The following is a 24550-nucleotide window of genomic DNA, read 5'->3' as shown; positions in this document are numbered from 1 at the left end:
AAGATGCTGTAATGATTATAATTTATGTTATATTATTTGTTTTTGTTTTGTTATAATTTGTCTGTCTGATTTTCATTTATTATTAGTTATATGTCAATATATTATCATTTACCATTTACCTATGCATTTATTTATGTATTCTATTTGTTATTTACATTATCATAGTTTTTATTTATTATTTTATTATTGATATGATTTTTTTTTTTTTTTTCGCATCCGACCTAGATATGGATCAAAAAGTCTCCTGTCGGCATGCTCCGCCTTTGTAATCCTTTGTGTATGTGTGTGTGTGTGTGTGTGTGTGTGTTATATATACATATATATATGTATATATATATACATATATATATATATATATATATATATATAAATATATATATGTGTATGTATGAGAGTTTGGTTTGTGTAAGTAAAACGAAGATGTTCTCGGAATAGATTTTACTCCTGCGCTACGACCAACTTAGTCTTCTTCAGAGAGTTGTCTACAGAATTTATTTTGTCACATTTTATATCATTCCTGAGGGGCCTCTCGGTTAGATCCCAGCGCCTGGGCGGTGGGCAGTTGTCCGGTGTCTCTGTGAGTCTAGTATAAGGATACTTGTCATCTTTGATATGCAGATAAACCCCTCCCTTCCATTAGCGTTTTCATTGACGTTTATATACACAGCCTCAATCATTTTTACTCGTCTTCTTTTCATAACTCGTTCTGAGAACTTTGGCCTCTTTCCCATGGGGAAGGTGGCCAAACTTGTCTGCATGCTATATATATATATATATATATATATATATATATATATATATATATATATATATATATATATATATATATATATACAGTATATATATATATATATATATATATATATATCAAAGTGATATAGTGATATATATTTGTACTTACCGCTATGCAAAAATACGAGGAGACTAAAAATCAATTCAACAAGCGCACATCGCACGATGAGCGGTTAGTGTATTTCATTTCTTACAAGGAAGGAAATATCTTGGGGGGCATGGCCCCCTTGCCCCCCCTCCTGGATGCGCCCCTGATACATGATATTATACGACATTGCATGGTGCATGCAATACATACATTACTCAGTATCTGAATGTATTTTGTGGGGAATATGGTTCAGCAAATGCATTTAGATAATTCTCTCGTGTTTTGGAAGTCTGGGACTTTACCTTTAGGGTGGAGATGTTGGCAGAAGCTGTTAGTGAGTGAAATCCGGAGATGTTCTTGGTCATGTCCTTTTGGTCTGTACACTTACCAAGAACCCGTTACATCCAACATACATCCACATGCTGCGCTGTGTATCTATATATTAATACGATAGCGTGTGTGTTGTTTATTTATTTTGTGTGTCACGCAAAACTGAATGGTTGAAATAAGGCATGCTTGTTCCGTAGACTTTATTATTATTATTATTATTAGCTATATAATAATACGATAGCGTGTGTGTTATTTATTTATTTTGTGTGTCACGCTTACATCAAAAGCAACGACCTTCCATGGTGTCGAAGTTCTCGAAGCTGCCGAAGTTCTCGAAGGTGCCGAAGTTCTCGAAGGTGCCGAAGTTCTCGAAGGTGTCGAGGTTCTCGAAGTTCTCGAAAGTGCCGAAATTGTCAAAGGTGCCGAAGTTCTCGAAGGTGCCGAAATTCTCGAAGGTGCCAAAGTTCTCGAAGGGGCCGAAGTTCGCGAAGGCGCCGAAGTTCTCGAAGGCGCCGAAATTCTCAAAAGGCGCCGAAGTTCTCGAAGTCGCCGAAGTTGTCGAAGGTGCCGAAGTTGTCGAAGGTGCCGAAGTTCTCGAAGGTGCCGAAGTTCTCGAAGGTGCCGAAGCTCTCGAAGGTGCCGAAGCTCTCGAAGGTGCCGAAGTTTTCGAAAGTGACGAAGTTCTCGAAAGTGCCGAAGTTCTTGAAAGTCTGGAAGGTCTCGAAGTTCTGGAAGATCTCGAACTTCTGGAAGGTCTCGAAGATCAAATGAAAATGAAGAAAGAAAATATGGACAGCTCTATACAATTGAAACAAATGAAGCATTAAATCTGAGGTCTCCCAGAAAAATAACCATGCAATTTATTGCCGGCCCTGATGCGAGGAGATATAATAATCCAACAAATGATGAAATTGCAGCAATATTTGTCGGTGATGATGGAGCACCTCCTGTCCAGCGTGACATTATAGTGTACCCTGAAGGACAACAGAGGGAGAGGATATCCTACCTCTCTTGACATCTTGATGCAATGATTTACCCTCTTCTCTTTCGTGTAATTTACACGGGTTCCGCTAGTGTTATATTAATAAGATAAACATTTCTGAAAACATTTATATATGCCGGGGACAGGTACAGTACACAATTTGTTACATATGCAAAGCATCATGGCATAATAATTTAAACAAATGTTATGAATATGATTTTTGTAGTAGCCGAACAAACTATACATAATTACATATATAATGCAAGAGCAGCAAAGTTTTCCTTTGAAATATACTTTTGAAATTAGATTCATAGCAACTCAATAAAAACGTAAAATTTCGGTGACTAACACTTATTATTATTATTATTATTTTTTTTTTTATATATCTCACGGACTGGTACCCAGTGACTCACGGTACTACAAGCAGTGCTTCCACTTTTAGGGTAATTACCCTATTTTAGGGTAATCAAGCCTATGCTGGGGTAGAGTTTAGGGTAATGTTTTTTTTTAGGGTAATTGGGCAAATTTTGGGGGTACAAATAGAGAATCTAGGGCAATCAGACACATTCACATTCCTTTAGAACAAAACCAATTTAGAATATTTTTTTATCTTTTCGACATTGATAAATAACGAATATATATGATGGACAGGCATGATAATATTCTGTCCAGTAACTCCTTGGCCTTTTAAAATTGTGGAGCTTATTCCTAAATCTCTTGTGGATGTAATTAATGCTTTACCACAATTATCAAAATTTGTAGACAAGCAAAAGCTAGATGATGAGTGGAGATCTCACTATTCAGTAGATGGGTTATCCAAACATATTTCTTGTGGTGAGTACAGGAACATGGTTTTCAACAAAAGAAATGCAGCTCGAATTATATGCTTTCCCAACCTAAAAACTGTGATCAGTAGCTTACTGTCGCTGCCCTTTTCAAATGCATCTGTTGAAAGGTTTTTAGCAAACTAAATTTAACCAAAACATCCCAAAGGAACAGTCTGAAAAATGAAACAATCTGTGGGCTCATGCACGCAATTTACCACATGAAGAACAACAATGCAAAAGCAAATACCTTAATTATTGACGAAAGTTTACTAAAGCTGTTAGAAATGTGAAAAGCAGTGCTACTTGCAAAGAATCTGCTGCTCTAAGGGGAGAACCTAGCTCCAGTACTTCATAAAATAGCATGTTGCACCTATTTGGAACCAGGAATTCTGTCTTTATTTTCTGGATTACGGTCTCCAGTACTTCATAAAATAACATGTTGCACCAATGTATTTGGAAGCAGGAGTTCTGTCTTTATTTTCTGGATTACACTCAGTATTGCACTTGTTATTTTTATAGAAATACTTAGATCTTTACTTAAAGGTGACTTTGACATAATACTGTTCTTATGCAGTTCTATTATTTGCCAGCATAAAAAAATTTGATAATAATATATATATATATATATATATATATATATATATATATATATATATATATATATATATATATATATATATATATATTAAATAAAGTTATAATCTAGGGTAATTTAGGGTAATTGACACATCTGTCTGGGGTAACGAATTTTTTTGCAGTGGAAGCACTGACTTCAAGTCCATGTAACACCACTTTAAGAAGCGCACAACACAAGGCGCGTAGGTTCGACTGAAGTCGACGCCTTTACTCTGTGCACTAAAACCGTTGAGGCAAATAACAATCACTGCTAAAACTCTGAAAGAAGTGTGGGAATTTAACCAGCGACAAGGAAGACGCGTGACCCCGGACATTATTATAATACAAACCAAAGGAAAATACTTCGCCACAGTTTGTGCATGCCTTTCCATTTCTCGAGTCGCTGTGTTGTTGCCACAACGGAATTGATATTTTTCTTCAGAATTATCATATAAAGCATGATATTGATCCACAGGAAATCAGAACTACCCACGTGCCCACTAAGCTTCAAGAAGTCTGCAGTTGTGCCTTTGTAGAGAGAGTAATAAGGATTTCGTGAAATCATGTTTTTTAAGAATTTAGGAGTTAAAAAATCAAAGTTCTTGTAAAATTCATTTTAAACGTTTTCAAATCTAGGATTTCTCCAAGTCAGGTAAGTTAATTTCTGATTAACATCTTATATCTTTGTATGAACACTCCTTGTGAAGGGAATATTATGTGGCACTGTGTGAAAAACATGCTACCACCAGTTAGACACAGCGGTAAGTGTTTTGATGGAGTGATTATACTCGAGCACTTTGATGATTTCAATTTATCAGTTTTCAACAGACCCGTTTGTGTTACACATTCATAAAAGGAAATAGAGAATACTTTTACCAGTTGTACTATATGTATTAATCAGCAAAAGCAATTTTCCAAATGGACGCCCGATTTTATTGGTTGTAACAGCATGTAGCGTATTCTGGTTCTAAGTCGATCCCCTTTTACTTTAGTTTGACGATTTTTTTTTTATCTTAGTTTTATCAGTGGTTCATTGTAGTATTCTGAGATAAAGTTGTTTCTTACTTCTGATTCATAGTTGAAATTTGAAACTAGTTCTTTACTTTAAATGTTTCGTGGTCACTTTTTATTGTAACTTCTTTACCGTTACCATTACTGAAAGTAGTTACTGTCTTGAAAGCAAGCATTCAACCTAACAATGTACTCATTGTCTACTTGTATGTGATAACCTTGTGTCATTTCTTGCACCAGTTATTCCCCCCTTTAGTTTTCTCTGAGGCATACGGCAAAACCTGGAGTTGGTAATTTTTGAGTTGTACACGTGAAACCGAAAAGTTCGTTTTCTACTTCAGTATTAACAATTTCCTCTATTATGAAGTCAATGGTAACTTTGGTAAGTGATCACATCAGCATACTGTGAAAAATCTTTATTACTACTTTTAAGATTTTACTGCTTGCGATCGCATCTGCAAAAAAAAAAAAAAAAAAAGTGAAAAAGTATGTTCTATTCAATAACTACGCGGTTGGCGAAACTACTTCGTTCAACCTTTAGAGGACATGTTAACAGTTTGAGGCCATTATTTCTTGTAGGGTTAGGCTGAAAATATTTTCTCATCAGTTCCTTTCATGATATTGATGTGTATCAAGTCATTATTGACAGTTTTAATGCGATTTGCCTGATGTTTATAATTAATTTAGTAGTCCGTTGCTGTATCCAACCTGTTACGACATGAAGTTCGAGGACTGATTACTGTTATAGTTGATTGATAACAATTGCTGTAAATTTAAATCTAAAATCTTAGACATAGATCTAGTGTTTAGATTAATTAAATTTGATTGATATTTACACCAAGTTCCTTGTTGCTATTCACTTATATTCTCCAGTTACAATATTTGTAGAGTTGAATGTAATTGCTTATTTCTCAGATCATACCTCTCGTTTACCTAAATCCTCTTAAATGTCCAATAGATTTGAGTGATCATCTACTATCCCGCGTAATGTTTGTATGATCAGATTTGGATACAATGAATTTCAGTTCGTTATCTATGTAATTCTTACGCACTATAAGCAGAAGCTATATTGTCAGTAAACACAATTTTTGTCCACAGTCACAATATCACAGAAATTATAAAGATATAGGACAGCAGAACTTAAAAAATATCAGCATTTCTTTTTAATGGAGATTACCTTCGAATTATAAAAGAATGTTGACTGACCTGGTCGGTAGAGATGTCACTAACAACTATATAGCAAGACCCTATGCTAGGGGTCAAGGAAATTTTGTAGTAAATTCATATGGTAATTGCTAGGCGATTGGGAATACCTGTGCAGTCCTTAGGTCCACGTATTTTTACTTTATGGTTGAGACGTGGACCCTCAACAAAATTTTGGAGTTTAATACAAATATCTGCATAGGATCATGGTGTACCACAAGAAAAAAAAATCAGTGGAGGTTGTATTCACAATTGCTGACATGCGACAAGTAACCTGCCTCATCGCCGAACGCCAGCCGAGACACAAGGGTTGCGTTGTTCACCTCTTGGGTGGGAACTATTAATAGAATAATCTCTTGAAAAGCTTAACTAGAATGAGTAAGGTCACATTGCTGTCCACGTGGAATGTGGGTTCCTCGATAGTTGCCTGGAAACCGCGGAGATGGACACCAATCTACCTGGAAGCTTACCAGGATCATTCACAGGGCTGGGGAAAGAAGGGTTTAGAAATGAAATGTTATAGTATGTACCTCTTCAGGTTAATAAGTAATGGATATGAACAAGAAATGTAATTTTTGTCTCAGTTGTACGTCGCTTCTGCGTCCTATTTTCTGTGAAGATGACTTTGTACGCATGATAGATTTTCACCCTGCATTACCATCCAATTAAAAAAGAATAAATAAAATATGTATTTTTTTCATAGATGTTCTCTGTAATCCCTACATGCATGTTGGCCTTGACATTTTCGTGGGTGTCCTCTTGCTATTTTAAGTGTAGGTTTGTGCAGTGATTGATTGCAGGATGAGTATGCAGTCAATACAGTGGGGTCAGTTGGATCATATTCAACCCATCTCATCTTGGAGTTTCAGGTGTATTTTGTTGTGTCTTTCCCATTATGTGTATTCTCCAATGACACGGTACATGCTCTCAATAATTTAATTTTGTAGAAGGTGGAGCATCAAGTGCTTTGTCGTCACTGTCGTTCCTTTGTCGTGATGTGCGGGAAAGGGTCTGGGGAAGCCCAGGTGAGAGGAACGTATAGGTGAGAAAGATACATGTCTCAATGACATTGCATTACATAATTACAAAGTAATTTTGAAATAGTTCCGATGACCGGGAGAATGTTGCACCGAGCGGAATTAATGCAAACATTTGTGAATCTGAATTGTTCGATATAAGTGAAATACTGAAAATCAGTGAAGTAAAATGAAAACCCTAGTTATAGTTAGGAAACCTCTCCTGAAGAAAATTCATTCTTGTACCAAAATCAGAACGTGATTATGTAATCTCCTATCTTGAGGAGCTGTATCTTTGTAACACAAAATGAACATAATGAATTGTTTATATGGGAATCATTGGCAACGTGGACTCTCGTCAGACATACCCGAATGAAAACGTTGTATATCAAAGTATGCTCCGAAGAATGAGCAAAATAATAATATTTACTCAATATAGGAATTCAATTTTCACTGTACTGTCTAGTAGAAAATAGTATGTAATATGAACGTTTCATTATTTTCACTGCCGGCACTATAATCCGTGCGAAGCATACCGAACACAAATTGTTGTACTCAATTGCTTTAAGGATGCTTTATCAACATAGTACAAAGGGCACCTAAGCTAGCTTGCTGTTACGTCAGTCCAACGAGTTCAGTCCAGAAAGGATAAGTGGGTAGCACCAAGAGGCTTGTCGGCGCCTCAGTCAGTCACCCAGTCTCTTACGTAGATCGCTGACAGCTGCTGAGGCGCTGGAGGTTCTGGAAACTAGTGAACGAAGACACGACAGCTGCATGCAGTATATAAATGTCCCTGTTTAGTTTTGTAGATTATATGTGTGTGTCAATGGTGGAGGAGTAGTAAAAGAGTTGTAAAGTGCACAATGAGTTGATTTTATGTAAACAACACAAGGAAATTCGGCAATCTACAGTACGTGTATAAAAACTGTGGTGGAAGGAGAATGTTTACACCGAGGATGGCGAGTTGAGGGTTTAATTTTCCTTCAAAATTGGACAGTCGAGATCCAGCTTGGTTGTTATTTAACTTCTGAACTACATTTGCTGTTCCAGGTGAGTTTTTTTTATTGTACTTGAATATTAGTATACTCTAGGTTATTCAATATATATAGAGCAAGTAGGTCATACCATAGGTATTTATCATCCTTATTAATTGAAAGGCTTAATATCACTTGTTATTGACAGGATACTTAGATGATATTCATTCATATTTTTATTGAAAGGCTTAGATGGCCTAGTATGTTAGTGTCTGGTTGTGACTAGGTCATACTACAATAGCATTCCATAATTCCACATATGAACTGTTTCATTAGGTCAAGATACAAATTTTGCTTTAAGAAAAACAAGTGACACTTGCATGTACATCACCAACATTATATGCTGTAGAGGGTAAAATAACACATGTCGTAGGTCTTAAAAGAATTAAGAGTGTCAATATGTATCAGAAGCAGCTTGTACTGGTAGATTTTTCTGTTTTGAAAAATTTAATGCTTGTAGAAATAACTGAGAAGCACATAGATGAGTTGTGATACTGTAATGCTGTGAGGTTATGTCTAATGTCAGGAAATTTTATGTTATTTTTCATAATCCTGAAAAGGGCTAGACTGAAGTATTCCTCTACATGTTAGATTAATTTTATTGTAATTTGCTAGTATTTTGTCAGGTTGTATACCTGATACTTTTCCAATGGCTGTTGTCTGCTGCCTGAGTAAATCTAGGGTGTGAATTGGACAATTTTAGTAATTTAAAACTAAAATTTTCAAAGATAAAAATAAATCTTGAATTGTGCACTGAGTATTATGTACCATGATAGAGCCTTCATGGTGCACTGGGTTGCATTTCTGCTTCGGACCTGGTAGGTCAAGATTCAATCCCAAGGAAGTGCTTGGTCGTTGTTCAAGTTATACTTTATATAATCCCAGACATTGTGGATGCAGTATTCCAGTGTTACATTTGAGTGCTATTGCCAGATTACATTGGTTTCAAACTCTATATGTATCCTCAGCCATTCTAACATCGGTAAAATTTTACTTTCGACCACTGTTGGAATATAGCAATACAAAATTAAATAGTAATTTTGTAAATTAAAATGTATGAACGTAATATGCAATTTTGTGTGCGGAAATGAAAATAAAAAAGTTGCTAAAACAGATTTCTTAAGTAACGAAGTCGTGTACTACGAATGGTACGCCATGTTTGTTATGGTAGATTCCGACGTCGGAGAAATGAAAGGACGATAAATTTGTCTAAACTAAAGTAAACTAACCTAACTTAACCTAACCTAACCGAACCGGTAAAATTTTACTTTCGACCATTGGAGGAATATAGCCATATAAAAGCTGAGAGAGTGGTTGAAAAGCCCGCCAACGTCTCTCACGATGACGACGACGAGGACCAGCCGGATGATATCTAATTTGCAGGTAATGATTTATTAAACACAGGTTAGGTTAGTTTAGTTTAGACAAATTTATCGTCCTTTCATTTCTCCGACGTCGGCATCTACCATAACAAACATGGCGTACCATTCGTCGTACACGACTTCGTTACTAAGAAATCTGTTTTAGCAACTTTTTTATTTTCATTTCCGCACACAAAATTGCATATTTCGTTCATACATTTTAATTTACAAAATTACTATTTAATTTTGTATTGCTATATTCCTACAATGGTCGAAAGTAAAATTTTACCCTAACATCTGTACAACCTTACTAAACCAGATTAAGCCACTATGGTGAGGAGAGGTTGGCAGCTGTACAGTGGACCTTTAAGGCTGAACACTGTCAGTTTCAGTTGATGTTCAGATTTAGTGCATTTTAACCTTTTTGCAGAGAAACCAATTAATTTGTACACATGTCATATACCAATACTTATTTTATGGTCGTTGTGAAAATGACTCCTGCCTCTTTCATAGATGGTTGAGAAGTGGCTTACAGTGGTTCCTCCATATATGTTACACATTGTGAATTCACATAAAATGAATATCCAATTCATTGGAAAAAATGGGGTAGCTCCTGGGTGTATTTACAGTGCACAAAAATATTAATTTGTTATTTTCATGCAGTACCAGTACAACAAAGAAAGTGCCACAATTGATTATAGTAATTGTAAGTGTTGCCTCAGATTCCACTGACAAGAACAGTCCTTGTCCTCAAAAAAATGCAGGTGAGCAAAAAATACTTGCCTAAATTGTCTCTGTGACTGCTAGGTGAGCATTTTTTTATACTGTTGGAATTGAATCACAATACTAAACAGATTTGTCTTTTTTTCTTTAACATGTAAATATCATAATATGAGGTAGGCTTACTCGATGAATATACCATGATTCTTGGCTTCATTCTGTAGTAAACATCCTCATTGAGGCATGCAAAATTTGAACTTCAATTTTTTTGTAGGTGTGCATTTTTAAGCTCTCTTCATTTTGAATTTAGGTGCAGTATGGTGTGGATGTGAAAATGCACACCTTAAAAGACAAGCCCTGCAAGAAAACTGCAACCCTGCAGTGGCTGAGAACAGTCCTTGGGCTCTTGTATAGGTCTCTGGAATTAGTATTACATCAGCAATGTCAGCTTTTCTATCCCTGGGGACATTATCATCCTGAAGAGATGGAGCCATTGAGGTGTTATAGGAAAGATTTAAGGAGTACAAAAGAAAGGAGGGATAGTAGTAGGTAAACATAGTCAGCATTCTTATTTTTTGAGTGGAAATTAGTTTCCACTCATAAAAGAGTGTTGTATGACTAGTTCATAGGAGTGACACTGAAGTCTCTAAAATATTGACTTCGTAAAACTTATGCTGTTAATAATCTATACGAAGTACCATATATACCCAAGTAATATTCAGTCTCAGTTAAAAGTAGACCCCCCAAATTTGTAGCCAGATAGTCCTGAGTTTTTCACATCTCCAATAAAAGTCAACCCTATGTTTTTATGTGTGCAGCCAAGTATAGCATGTCATTACAAGTAGTACTTGACTTACAGTTTCTGGGTGCCAAAGTGTACACACATTTTTCTGTTAATAAATCCGGAGAAAACAGCAAAAACTAAGAAATTTTAGGTACACAGACCTGGAACGGGTTGGAGGTTCTGCCTTTGCAACAGCATGTATTCTCCAGTTTTAATTAACATATTTGTCCTTGCTTTATTTTCTTTTCTCTTAATTTCCATATTGTTTATTATGATTATTTTTTATTTTACAATTACTGTAAAGAAATTTCAGATAATTTGCCTTTTATAACTGATCATTTTATATTTTGGCAGTGTGGGATATTCAGATGGTCAGTTTATGTGAAGCACTTGTGTAACATAAACATCCAGCAGAAATCTTATAGTTTTCCCACAGGAATTGTTTTGATGTATACAATCATGCGTTAATGACCATTAATTTTTGTATTTTTGTTTTGTAATAATTTATACCCACATAAATGTACCAAATTCTTTTACCCCATTATAAGATAGGTAGCCAAAGTCAAAAAGCATAATTCCATTCCTACCCATTTCATTCCCACCTACCCCACTCCCATTCACCACCCTTCCCTCACGTCCCTCTTATCTTGGCTCCTCCCTGGTTCAGAAGCAATGCAGCAAGACACATCACATCCACAGCGAGGCTGCTTCATTTAATCAGTGAACCCCCCACCCTCTCCCAATCCCCTCATGGTGGCGGCGCATCAAGTCGTAACATGAACACATACCCAGAGCCATCTATTGGTGCAAGACTGAAGCATAATGTGAGCTTCAGGTCACCTCTAGGTACAGAAAGATTTCTCTTAGACAATGGCAATGAGTTGCATTTTTCTGGATTTAGTGGGTATGAAAGAAGACTTTAGTAGGATTATAGACATAGAGAGAGATCAGACTTATGAACAAATCATGGAAGCAAGAGACTAATGATTTATGGAAGACGAATCAAGAAATAAACAAAGAAGTGAGGGACTTACAACAAAAGTAAATACTGAAATAAAAGAAGAGATAAGTGCAAAAAAAAACAAAAAAAACTGGCAGTGTTAAAATGTGAAAATGAAAGATTGAAAAATAATAACACTAATAGTGAGACCATATAGAAAGAGGCAAATGAGCAGATAAAGAATGCCAAAAATGCTGTCATCAAGGTAATCAAAGAAAATGAAAATCTAGTAAGATATACAGTGGACAAAAAAAGTGTATAGTAGTATATGGTCTAAAGGAAAAACATTACCTAAATTGGTCCTGGAGAGAAAAAGAAGAGAAAGAATTGGCAAGAAAAGTTCTAAAAGCAGTACAAGATGAAGAGCAAGATATAGAAAAGGAAATAGAGGAAGTGCACAGAATGAGTAAATGTAAGTATGAAGGAAAAAATGTACCCCTAAAGATAAAATTAAGGTCACAAATGGCAGCAGAAGAAATTTGAGTAAAAACAGGAAAATAAGCAAGAAGCGAACACTACAAAAATATATGGATAAAAAGAGACATGAATGATGAGAAAAAAAGAGAAGACATTAAGAAGCAAAACTAAAGAAAAGAATGGAGACTGAGAGAAAACAGTTCTATTGTAGAGTGTTAGACATGAGACTGAAAAAATGGTATATTAAAAACAAAAAAGTTTCAGAGAATGAGATGGAGAGAGTAGAAAATTAAAACATACAATGACACAATGGGTAAAAAAAACCCCACTAGATTTAGAAATAATGAAGAACTATAGAGACTAGATTTATTATTTATGTCAAACTGAAATTGTGGACAAAATTGAATACAAGACACCAATTGCAAAGTGACAATATACTACTTGAGATAGAACTAAAGGAGGAAGTATATATAGAGAGAAATGAGAATCACAGAAAAGGAAGACTGATGTACTGTATAGTAAAATGGACTATGAGAAACTTAGGAAAAATTTTCTTAGGGAAAAATTATACAATGAAGAAACATAAGTGGAAGAAAAATGGATGATTCTGAAAATCTATAAAGGAGTGGATAAATATATCCTAAAGCAAAAACAGGAAAAGGTGTATATTAAGTGCGGGTTTAACAGAAGGTGCAGCAAAGTGAAAGATAGAAGAGATAAAGCTTTGAAAAGATGGAGAAAAGAAAAAAAATGCCAGAAATTGGCAAATATATATTAATCAAAGGTATGAATATGTAAAATATGCAGGAAAGAAAAAAGAAACTATGTAAAAGATATAATAGAAAAATGTAAAGATCGGCCAAAACTATTCTATAGATATGTCAATGGTAAACTAAAAAACAAACAGGAAATTGTGAAACTATGCCAAGGGAATATGGAGTCCACAGAAGATACATAAATGGCTGAGGTTGTGCGCAAATCTTGTTTTCACAAGAGAAAATGTACAACATTGGGATAAAGGGAGAGAAGTGGACCCCCCCCATGAGAGAAGTAATAGTAACACAGAAAGAAATAATGAACCTTAATGTCAGGACATTGCACGGCCTGGATAGAATAACAAATTGGATATTAAAAGAATGTAAAGAACAACTAATAGACAAAATATATAATATAATAAGTTGCTCACTCATAGAAGGAAAAATACCAGAAGACTGGAAAAATGCTGATATCATACCAGTTTATAGAGGAGGAAATAAGGAAGACCCAGCAAGTTACAGACTGGTTCCCCTTACAAGCACAGTAGCCAAAATTTGTGAAAAAGTTGTAAAAAGTAGATGGATAAAACATCTGGAGGAGAGCAATATACTAATTTAGAGAGGGAAGATCATGTACCACAAATTTGATCTATTTTTACTCGAGACTACTAGATATAATACAGGAAAGGGACAGATGGACTGATTGTGCTTTCCCAGATATACAAAAAGCTTTTGATAAAGTTCCATACAAAAAACTATTAAAGAATTCGGAAACCATAGGAGGGATACAAGGTAAACTACTGAAATGGATGGAGGACTTTTTGCATGGAAGAGAAAGAGTAGTGCTCAGAGATGATAGTTCTATATGGGAATAGGTGATTAGTGGAGTTCCACAAGGATCAGTATTGGCACCAATAATGTTTGCTATTCAGGTTAAAAAAAAAGTGAGTACTGAAACTGACTGTGACTCACTACATAGAGATCTGAACAGGGTTTGGGAATGGAGTCAAAAGTGGACTTCAACATTAAGAAATGTAGCATAATGGAATTTGGAAAAAAAAAGTTAAAAATAAAAAGGATATCAGGACATGAAATTGGTGAAAAGGAAGTAAAAAAGTGTGATCTAAAAAAGGTTGGATATAATCATCACAAAGGATATGTTCCCTGACAAACGTATAAACAAAATTGTCAGCAATCCTTATTACTTGCTAAGATCAATAATAGTGGCTTTTACTTAATTGAATGAAGAAATGGTAAAGAAAATACTAGTCACACTGGTAAAACCAAAATTGGAGTACACAGCAACACAATGGTCACCCAGTACTAAAACGATTATAAAGAGAATCCAGAGAGCAACTACAAAGATGGCCCCAACGCTATCTAAATTGTCATATGAAGACGAATTTAAAAAAATAGAATTACCTACTCTGGAACAAAGAAGAGAAAGAGGTGACTTGTTGACCATCTACAGAATTATGAAAGGAATAGAAGTCCTGGAAAGAAAAGACTTACTAAATTGGGGTAAGAGATACAAGAGGACATGGAAAGAAGCTCAAAAAGGACAGTTGTAGAAGAGACCTGAAAAAGAACAGCTTTCCCCACAGAGTGGTGGATGTATGGAACATACTAGATGAAACAATAGTGTGTGCAAAAACAATACTGGAATTCAAGAGGAAATTAGATATGGTGAGATACAGAGATGGGACACCATGAGCATAGCTCCCCTTTCTGTAACATGCAACTAGGTAAATACATACATACTTATATCAATCTCTTCCAGTCCCCTTACAAGGGAGGTAGCTTGAAAAAAAAAAAAAAAAAAAATCCACTCCCACCCATTCCATCCCCACATACTTCATTCCCATTCACCCCTCTCCCTCCCTTTAATCTTGGCTCCTCCTGGATGATGGGTCATCCCTGCATCTCACTCACTGCCCTGGGTCAGAGGCAATGTAGCAAGACCCAGCACATCCACGGCAAGGCCGCTTCCTTTAATCAGTGGCCCCCCTCTCTGTCCCCTCATGCAGAAAAGGAGAAGACACGGAGAAATCCCTTCAGGCTGCATTAAAAATATCATTCAAACATACTCCTCCCATTCCCCACCCACTCCCTTCCATGCATCTTAACATCATCCATACACAACCATTTTCCACTCACCCCATCCTTCCTTAACAGACATTCCCTTCTTTTTCAGTGTCCCTTTTACCCCATCCATCCATCGCATCCTCAGTCACCCCCTTATGTTCGCTCCTTCCACCTCTGCCTTCTACACCTCTTTTACTAATCTCTCTTCACTTATTCTTTCCATGTGTCCAAACCATCCCAATACTCTTTTATCAACCCAATCTCCCAACTTCCTTTCCACCCCCGCTCTCCTCACCTCCTCATTTCTCTGTCCAGCCTATCATACTTCTCAGGTTTTTCATCTCAAACGCATTCAAACACCTCCTCTCTTCCTCACTTATGTTCCATGTTTCTGCCCCATACAGTGCTGTTGGCACAATTGCTCCTTCAAACAAAATCCTCTTAGTATCCATTCCCAAATGTCTATTTCTCATTACACTTTTTAATCCCCCAAGGCATTTACTTGCTTCTCTCAATCTACATTCTACCTCCACCTCCACTCTTCCCTTCCCCACCACATTTGCTATCCACTTCCTCCAGTTTCTCACCCATAACTTACTTCCAATATGCTGCCACATTCTCCCCTTGTAGTATCCACATAAAAGTCTATCTCTTAAATTCAGCCCTAAAAAAATTGACTGAAAAACTCAACTATTATTTGGGTATATACAGTAGATCAGTAGGAAGAAACATTACACAATTGTTTGTGTTGTATCAGTAGAAATATTTCTGTCACTGGCTTATTGTAGTAGTTGTAGGGGAAGAGTCACTGGCTGTCAGCTCCTTGATATGAAAAGGTGAAGGAAATGCTGTTAAAGGGAAAAGCAACACTGGGAATGTTTTGGAGACTATGTCTCTTCAGGGTCCTGCAGATTAGTGTAAGGATGTTTACAGATAAGACAGGTAGCAGGGATGATTTTCTTTGATATCACCTTATGTAGTTATTCATCATTGTTCTCAGTACCACAGTTGATGGTAGTACAGTACTACCTCTCATTAACGGACTAAAAGGGGGGTAACGGTGTCTGTTGATATGAATAATCCGTTGATTTGGAGTGGTTTTTGGGTGGCATAGTGATTGCACAGCACTAAACAACAGCACCATAAACACTGAAAACACAGCTAATTAACGTCCGTTAATGAGAGGTAGTACTGTATTCAGAGTATCCAAGGTTGTAATAATAGCCCTACACTTATTTTCACCTGTCCAAGTCCTCTGATTAACCCCTTGCCTGGCAAAGACAAGTAAACTTGTCTTCACCCAATTTTTCTTTTTCAGAGTGGAATGAGTAAACTTGTCCAAACATAACGTTTCAAAAACTGACACAGATGAGTATAATAATTGAATTAGGGTCCCTCTTAGCCAATGAGTATACTTGGTGAATTTTACATCTGGTAGCTATGTCTCTTCCACCTCGGGATGCATTTGTTAATGATGAGGTATCAGTCAAGTAAAAAAGACTCTTCGCTTTTGAGCACACACACTTACTTTATATATATATATAAATATAAATTATGCCTAGATGTCGAGCTCAGAAATTGAGAATGAATATGAAGCTTCATTTAGAGTACATCAAATATGAATGCAAGTTCATATGATGATGTCTATTCTCTCAAGTGAGGAGGAGGATTTACAATGGTGTTGACATGATGTATTGCAACAAAACATGCTTCCTCCACCACCATGCTTCCCATTCACTGGAAATCCTGGATTGTAAAATAAGTGTGTGATTTCCCATTACTTTTGATTCTAAAGTTGGAAAAAAGAATAAAATAAAGAGAAGACAAGTTATCTTGTTTTTGCCAGAAATGGTATCTTTAAAATAAAGTTTCAAGTAAAATATTGGTAATAGATATAAATAAGTTATCTCCATAATCAGCATGAAAAATACTATAAAAAAGCAATAGAAATTCCTCTTAAAAGAAAACGTTTCTTCGAGAAAAAAGTTGCCAGGTAAGGGGTTAATTTCCAGTGTTGTTCCAGAGTTAGAGCATCTCTATGGCACTTTGGTGGAGGCAATGAATGTTTAGGTAGCTCTGTTCAAAAATCATAATGCAAAATGTAAAATGCATTGCAAGAACAATAAATGAATGGAGAGTGAAGATATACAGCTACAGCTTTCCATATAGCTGCAATAACTCCTGGAATAAGAATAATATTATTATTAAACTAATATTGTCTAAGCTATCAATAAGAAGTTTCAAAGTTTGGTATGGTGATTAGAGAAAAAGAAACAGGAACTTGTGAATATAACTCCTCTATATTGCAGATAAGTAAGGTAAATGGAATATGACTGCCTATATGATATTAATCTGTGCCAAAAAGGCTGGTTGGCCTGACCCAGCTGAGAATTTGGCATGAAACAAGTGCTCAGCACCATATGTTCCACTATGCATAACTAGCATAAGTTTTATGCATTAAATGGGGATTTCATAGAAATTGGTCATCAAATATGTGATTTTGCATATAGGGGAGATGCAAATGAGGGATTAGTGTATTTTGCTATTTCTTAGGTGTCATGAGATTTCTTTAAATATTAAGTTCTTGAGACTAGGTACAGTACTGGACCCTTGGGAGTTAAACACTTCTGGGTGGAGGGGGATGGTTGTAAGCTCCCCTAGATAGTAGGCTTGTGGGCACTGTGCATTTTGGGTCCTTCCTCCTGCCATTGCCTTGGTGTCACCACTTGAAGGTGGAGCTCCATGACAGTTAAGAAAACAAAGACTACTTACAAACTATATAAAGCTGTAAGAATATTAGCTGGTTGAACAAAAACATCATTAGTAGAATACCTATTCTCAGAAACCAAACTGCACCTCATATAGTAGCATATTAGAATGATAGACATTCAAGAGCCACCTTACCACCCTTCAAGTTGACCGTCAGCAGATAATGGCCAATGTGATAAACTTGTTCTAATAACCTTTTTATCTGTAATGTAACTATAGAATTCTTTGGGATACTCTTTGGATTTATCAGCGATGCATATGGAATGTCTGTCAAGCAGGGAAGAGAGTGAATAGATGAAAGGATTACATGGCTCAAAGGAATGTTCTTCTCATCTTCGTAAATTATATTGAGTGAATGAAATAATTTGATTTTCCACAAAGTACTGTTTCCAAGACATGCATCAGCCAGTTGTTTTTGATTGTGATTCTGACAAAAAAAATTCTATTTCCTTAAAAGTTCGTGATCCCGTAGAAATATTCTTTACTCCTTTCGCTATATAAGCCTCTTTGATTACCAAATTATTCTTAAAGATAGTACATATGGTGGATTTTGCCATACCATATGAAGTGGCCAGGTCCAAAACACGTGTTCCACTTTCCCACTTTGAGTTTACTTCATTTGTTCTCAGTGCTTTCCTTTTATTTATTTATTTTTTATTTATTTATTTATTTTTTTCTTGTTGGCAGTTATGATCCAAACTTCACTACCAATATCAAAGACATAATAGAATAATGAATCATGAAATGTTTTGTGGAGTTTAAGTGTAGGATGTTTACTAGTTGTGAACTGATAACAAATTGACCTTATTACTCTGTTGCTCTTTGTAACATTCAGTTGGTTGTGTTTGATTTGATTATTGGTGCAGTGTTTGAATATAGGAACAACTTAGAAAATTGAATATTGGTAGAGGTTCCACTATAACAATTAATGTGAGGAGCTTATGCCAGGAGGCACATAACTGTGGTTGAAGTTGTCACCTTTGCCTGATGTGCTTGTATATTTGGGACAGATAGCAGTCACTGTTGGGTGTTAGAGAGGAGTGCAGGATTCTGATCCACAACCAAGCAGGTGTGAGCCCAACATGCTTCTGATTATGCCATCAGCACACGGTAATTCTATTCTTTGGTGGGAAAAGTGAGTCACTGAACAGTTATAACAGATTTCTGTTAGTGCTTACCAGTTGGAACCAGTGATGTACCTGCATGTGGTGGTCATGCAAGATAGATGTCAGAGAGAATTTTCTTTTTGCTATCCATTTTCGAAACCTGTCAAGACGTTTCCATGTGGAAGTATAGTAAATCCCTGTTTTATGGTACATATGCATTCCTGAAAACCTTACCGCAACTTGAAACTACTGTATACTGAGTCCATTATAACATGTAATAATAGGATATGGCAGACATACCTTCTCCCTGCTCTTTCCTCTTCAAAATATCTAGCGGATACCGTATCTGTGAATTTTTCTTACTGCAAATAGAATCGAGGGTAGTGATTACCAAATACTATAACTGTGAATTTATAAAGAATTACCATATAAGGAGGACTCACTGTATAGCCCCAAGGAGCTAACACTTTCTTAAGACAGGATCCAAGGTCTTTTGTATTTCCTCCACATTTTAACAAGGAGAACTAACAACTGGTCACTCCCCACTATCTACTGAGCCAGTGCCATGGAAACTGCCCCACACTAATACAACACAATTATTCAGTTTCTACTCAAAGAGATTTATGCCAAGAACACCATTGTGCTTTGAAAAGATTTGAAGTTAAGGTGTCCTCCATACTCACAATACAATTATTTATTATTTTCTTTTTCTTCATGAACTTAGTCGATTTTTTTTTTTTTTTTTTTTTTTTTTTTTTCTCTAGGAATCTTGTGCACAGTCTAGCTACCAAGGATTTATAATTTTTGCTATTAGGATGATGCTATGAAAGTTGGAAAGCATAAATTTTGTATATGTCAAGTGGAATTCATTCATTTTTTTATTTGGAGAGATTTTACAGAACTACCAGTTATAAACTATAATTTGGAGAGATTTTTCGGTTTCAGAGTCATCTTGAAACTTCCACCAAACATTTTTTTTTTTTTTTTTTTTTTTTTTTTTTTTTTTTTTTTTTTTTTAAATAGTAGAATAAGGATGATCACAATTGCTTATCTGTTAGGTTGTATTAATTTGAGAAAATAGTGGTGGTTAAACATATCTCATTAAATATTAGCCTGCTCTAGAATGATAGTGTTTGTTTGACTTGTATTTTGGGAGTCCACTGTACATTATTCTCATTTCCTGTGCACGTTTTCGTAGAACTTGTTTTTATGACCCACCATCTTCTATAAATGTGTTACAAAACTAGCTAAGGTTTAATCAGATTTACAAAACAATGTTGAAAATTGGTATCTCGCTTGTCATACTATATGTAACCCCATGCTTTTGTTTGATCAAGTAAATACCTTGTTCTAGGAATAGAAATATGTTTAGCTAGTTTTAAAGAGATAAAAGTTGGAATAAAAAAGAAAATGAGGAAGTAGTTATATTTTGTTCATATGGTGTGGATACGGGTCCAGTGACAGGTACCTGCAAGATGGACAGTAAAATTGCCCATTTTCAAAATCCGTCAGGGTGAAACTGTTTTTGGACTGGGCCCAAGATCTCTCTATATGTCAGTTGTGTTCTTACACTTTTTTCACATATGGAGAACAGACAACTGGTGACTTTTGTCCTTCCTGTACCACTTTCATTTGGTGACATGGAAACCATCTCGCAGTAATACAACACAAACAATAGTCCAAAGTTTCTTACCAAAGAGGGCCGGAGGACCATTGCCAGTCACTATGGATTTTCCACTTGGTGAAACTCAAGGCTACAACTAATTAATTTTCTGTGGACGCACCATAGAGTTGTACAAAGAGATGTAAAGATTGTCAGTCATACTAAAAATAAGGAAATAAAAGGATATATATGTATGAGTAAAAGATACTGCGAGTAAGGTAGTTTATATAAAACCTCTTGAGACTATTAGGCACTTTATGCAGGTAATAGAATTGAGTATTCCTATTAACTTATAGGGTTGGGATGTTGCACCATACTGTAATTGTTGAGTGGAAATATTATTCACATTTTTCCCTTGTATTGTTATCACAACTATCACTGATACCAAGAGCAATAATTATTTCAAAACTGTAGCTGCCATTTATGATTATAATTTTATTGAGATAAGTTTATTATTGTGCTGATAGCCAACCAACACCCATTGTTTTCCTTTTTATCCTAGTTCCTTTGGATTAAGGGTTATCCTTGCTCCCTACCCACTGCCTAGGTCAGAAGCAATGCAGAAAGACAAGTCAAGGCAAACTATATGACGCACCAAATTACATTTAATCTAAAATATTATTATCAGGAATAGGTTATTGGTCATTTTCTTCTTGTGGATATAATTATCATAATTGTTGCCTTGAGTTTCACTCACTGGTAACCTGTTGCCTTACTATGGCTAGCAACAGATTGGTGTGGGGCTGTGCGAGGGGTGATTCTCAGATATCCATCTTTCAGGAAGACCATTTACAGATACATTAGTTGCCCCTGTCCCTTTCTGTTGTAATATTTAGAAATGCTTAATGTTATTATAGCTATTTTGCTAGAATTATATCAGGGAATGCTAGAAGCCAGTCAATAATTGTTATTTTGACCAAATGCATTTGTACATCGATATACCATAGATGGGATTATGATCTAATTTTATGTAATATTAACTGCTTCAACCAAGTAATGGCCAGCACTAGATGATTTTATTTAGGTAATGAATGGACTGAACAAAATAGGGTTTTGCTTGATGAGGACCCCATTTTGTCCCAGTTCAGTTCTCAGTTTATTAAAATCCAGCAGTAGAACAAAATTACTGAAGTCATTGAGTTAAAGGGGTTAATGACATTCATTAACTTGAGTAGGATTAAGTATTGTAGGCTGTTGTGAGAGGGTTGTGCTTGATAGATTGGTAATAAAGACTCAGTCTTGTTTAGGCATAATAGCAGCTGGTGAAAATTACCATTAAGTATAATTTAGTAGTAATTGTAATGGGCTAGCACCTTTCTGCATAGAATAATTTAGTTTTATATTATCATTACTAGATAAAGAACTTTTGTGCATATGTAAATAACAATTTTGTTGCATTTATGTTTTCAATTGTTAGGTTGTACTCGTTTAGAAGCAATGCAACAAGGTAGATTTTTCTCCAGTAGGGCCCAACCATTTTTCTTTAGAGCTCTTAAACTATCATAAATTGAAGTATATTTTAAAACACAATTTACCACCTTACTGTAGTTTTGATGTTTGTCTTTATTGCTTGTGTGTATTGCTACCTTATCTTTAGCTGCCTACAAACTCCATTTTCATCTTTTGTTATTAATTTTGTATGTATGCTATGCATTGTGTAATGATTGCCTATGTCTTTTGTGAAGTGTTCGGCTGAATAAAGATGTACATTGTATTCCTGTTTTCGTGAACTCTTAATGCTTTTTGCTCATGATAGAAACATGTTTCATAGATAATTCAATGTTGCTTTCAGATGCCTGCTTTAGCTTGTTTATTTACAGGAAATTTATTTGAGTAGTAATATATGTGTATGTTTTTATAGATAACGCTTGAATGGGTATACAACAACGTAACACCTGGACCAATCAATAAATTCATACAAAATTGCACTCCTGCCCAGTTCAGGGAACAAGTTGTTCAAGACAGACCATTGAACTTTATGCTCCTCCAACTGCCCTCCCCCCCAAACAGCTCCACAAAAAAATCCCTCTCAATAAAAGCAAGAACCACTGTATTTACTTGTGTTTAGGGGACCATTCAGCATATAGACATTACCTGCACAAAATAAACCTGGCCACATAATCAAACACTAAGCACCTCATCTTAAACTCTCACACAAACTATTCCAAAACAGCAATACAATATTTCTTCCTTGAGTGACATATGGGGCTGTCTGGTTGTTGTTGCTGGCTACTTGGGAGCTGAAGGCTTCCTGCAGGAGAAACCAGGGGCAACAGATTTATTGGTTGAGTGGCTGATTTAGAGCATTTAAATTGATTATTGTAGGGTATATGTAATGTGGTGGTAACTTGGAATTCACCAGTTTTGTGCTGCCATACTATGCTAGTACTTGTTCTTTAAAAGGAAAGTAGGGTGAACCATCAGAAGTTTGTATATGTAGGGTGGGGGAAACTTGTATACACAGTTATACATACACACACATACCAACACACTTCAAACTGACATATGAACAAAGATTGTCCAAATTCGAACTACCAACCCTGGAACAAAGAAGAGAAAAAGGAGATCTACTGACCATTTACAGAAATATGAAAGGGATGGAAGTCCCTGATAGAGATGATTTACTAAAGTGGGATAAAAGAAAAACAAGAAGACATGAAAAGAAACTTAAAAAGGATAGTTATAGAAGATATCTGAAAAAAATAGTTTCCCACACAGAGGGGTGAATATCTGGAATATATTGGATGAGGAAACAGTGGCCTTTGCTGGAAACATACCCAAAGATAAGAATGATTGATTAAAATGGGACAATGGAAAAACAAGAGGACATGAAAAGAAACTAAAAACTATATTGATCACTGATATGATTATTAGGTCCAGTCTTGATGGTTCTTCCTCATTTCTATACCCAGTATTATCTTGTATACATTGTGTCATTGTATGCTCTATAATCATATCAAGTACATTTCTCCATAGGTCGTCTCCACCCTTCACTGTCATCTCTTCTCAGCAGATTTCTTTACAGTTAAAGTCATCCATTATAAATATTCTTCCTCCATCTTCCATTATCTTATTTAGTGTTATCCTTGTGTCTTCTAACATATTTTTTTGTTCTCTTCCCACGAAGCCATTTTAGGAGGCAGATAATTTACTACAAACTTCCTGCTCTTCCCATCCCTGTCCTCTACTTCCATCATAATCATCTCTATTCTTTCCAAATGTGACATTCCTCATACTTATATCCTTCTTAGTCAGGAACATAGATCCACCCCCTTGTTTTACCTTTCTTTTTCTAATCCAATAATTATATGCACCATGTCCTACTCAGTTGGATGGTAGTGGACCTTTCAATTTTGTCTCTACAATTCCCATTATGTCCTGTTCTTTTTCCATCAGGTAATCATTCAGTTCGTTCAAACTTGTTATTAAGCCTATATTTGTTTAAGACACTTTCAATTTTCTGCTACTTCCATTGTGTTTTCTGTTTCCCTTCCGTTTTTCTCTGCTATGAACCATTTCCTCACTTTCATATCCACTACTCTCCAATAGAATTTCTCTTTGTCTAACTCCATTCTTTTCTCAATTTTTTCCTTTAGCTTTTAGTCTTTTTGTTTTCTCATCCTCTTTCCTTTTTATTCATTTCTCTTTTTATCCATACTTGTTTATATTGATCACTGCTAGTTTCCCTGTTTTTGCTAAGATATTGTCTGCTGTCGTTTGTGACCTGAATTTAACCTTAATTGGTCTGGTCTTATCTGTATTGTATTTCCCTATTCAATATATTTCTTCAATTTCTTTCCCTGTTTCTTGTTCATCTTCTTGAATTACTTCTAATATTTTGTTTACCTTTTCCTTCTCTTTTACTCTTGTCCTATTTGGATTATGCTTCTCTTCCATCCCTAATATTATACATTTCTTCTTGTCTGCTAAGTCTATTACTATATTCTCCTTCTCTCTCATCACTTAAAAAACTGTGTCCTTAGTTTGTTCTT

At 35.6% G+C, this 24550-nt stretch overlaps 1 protein-coding gene across 2 annotated transcripts in view; it reads left to right on the top strand.

The window, feature by feature from the left end:
* The first annotated feature begins 7422 nt into the window (after positions 1-7422).
* SPoCk (secretory pathway calcium atpase) overlaps positions 7423-24550 on the top strand; it is a 116119-nt gene continuing 98991 nt past the window's right edge. The window contains exon 1 of one of the 2 annotated variants that reach the window (XM_076180598.1): positions 7423-7914. The gene's annotated coding sequence lies outside the window, so the exon portion shown is untranslated. The remainder of the gene's footprint in view (positions 7915-24550) is intronic. The other variant, XM_076180599.1, reaches the window with a different exon arrangement.

The sequence above is a fragment of the Oratosquilla oratoria genome, chromosome 44, assembly GCF_046742065.1.
Source record: "Oratosquilla oratoria isolate Oo_2021 chromosome 44, ASM4674206v1, whole genome shotgun sequence".
NCBI lineage: Eukaryota > Metazoa > Arthropoda > Malacostraca > Stomatopoda > Squillidae > Oratosquilla > Oratosquilla oratoria.
The sequence above is the reverse complement of the archived record's forward strand: the minus strand, read 5'-3'. Positions and strand labels throughout refer to the sequence as shown.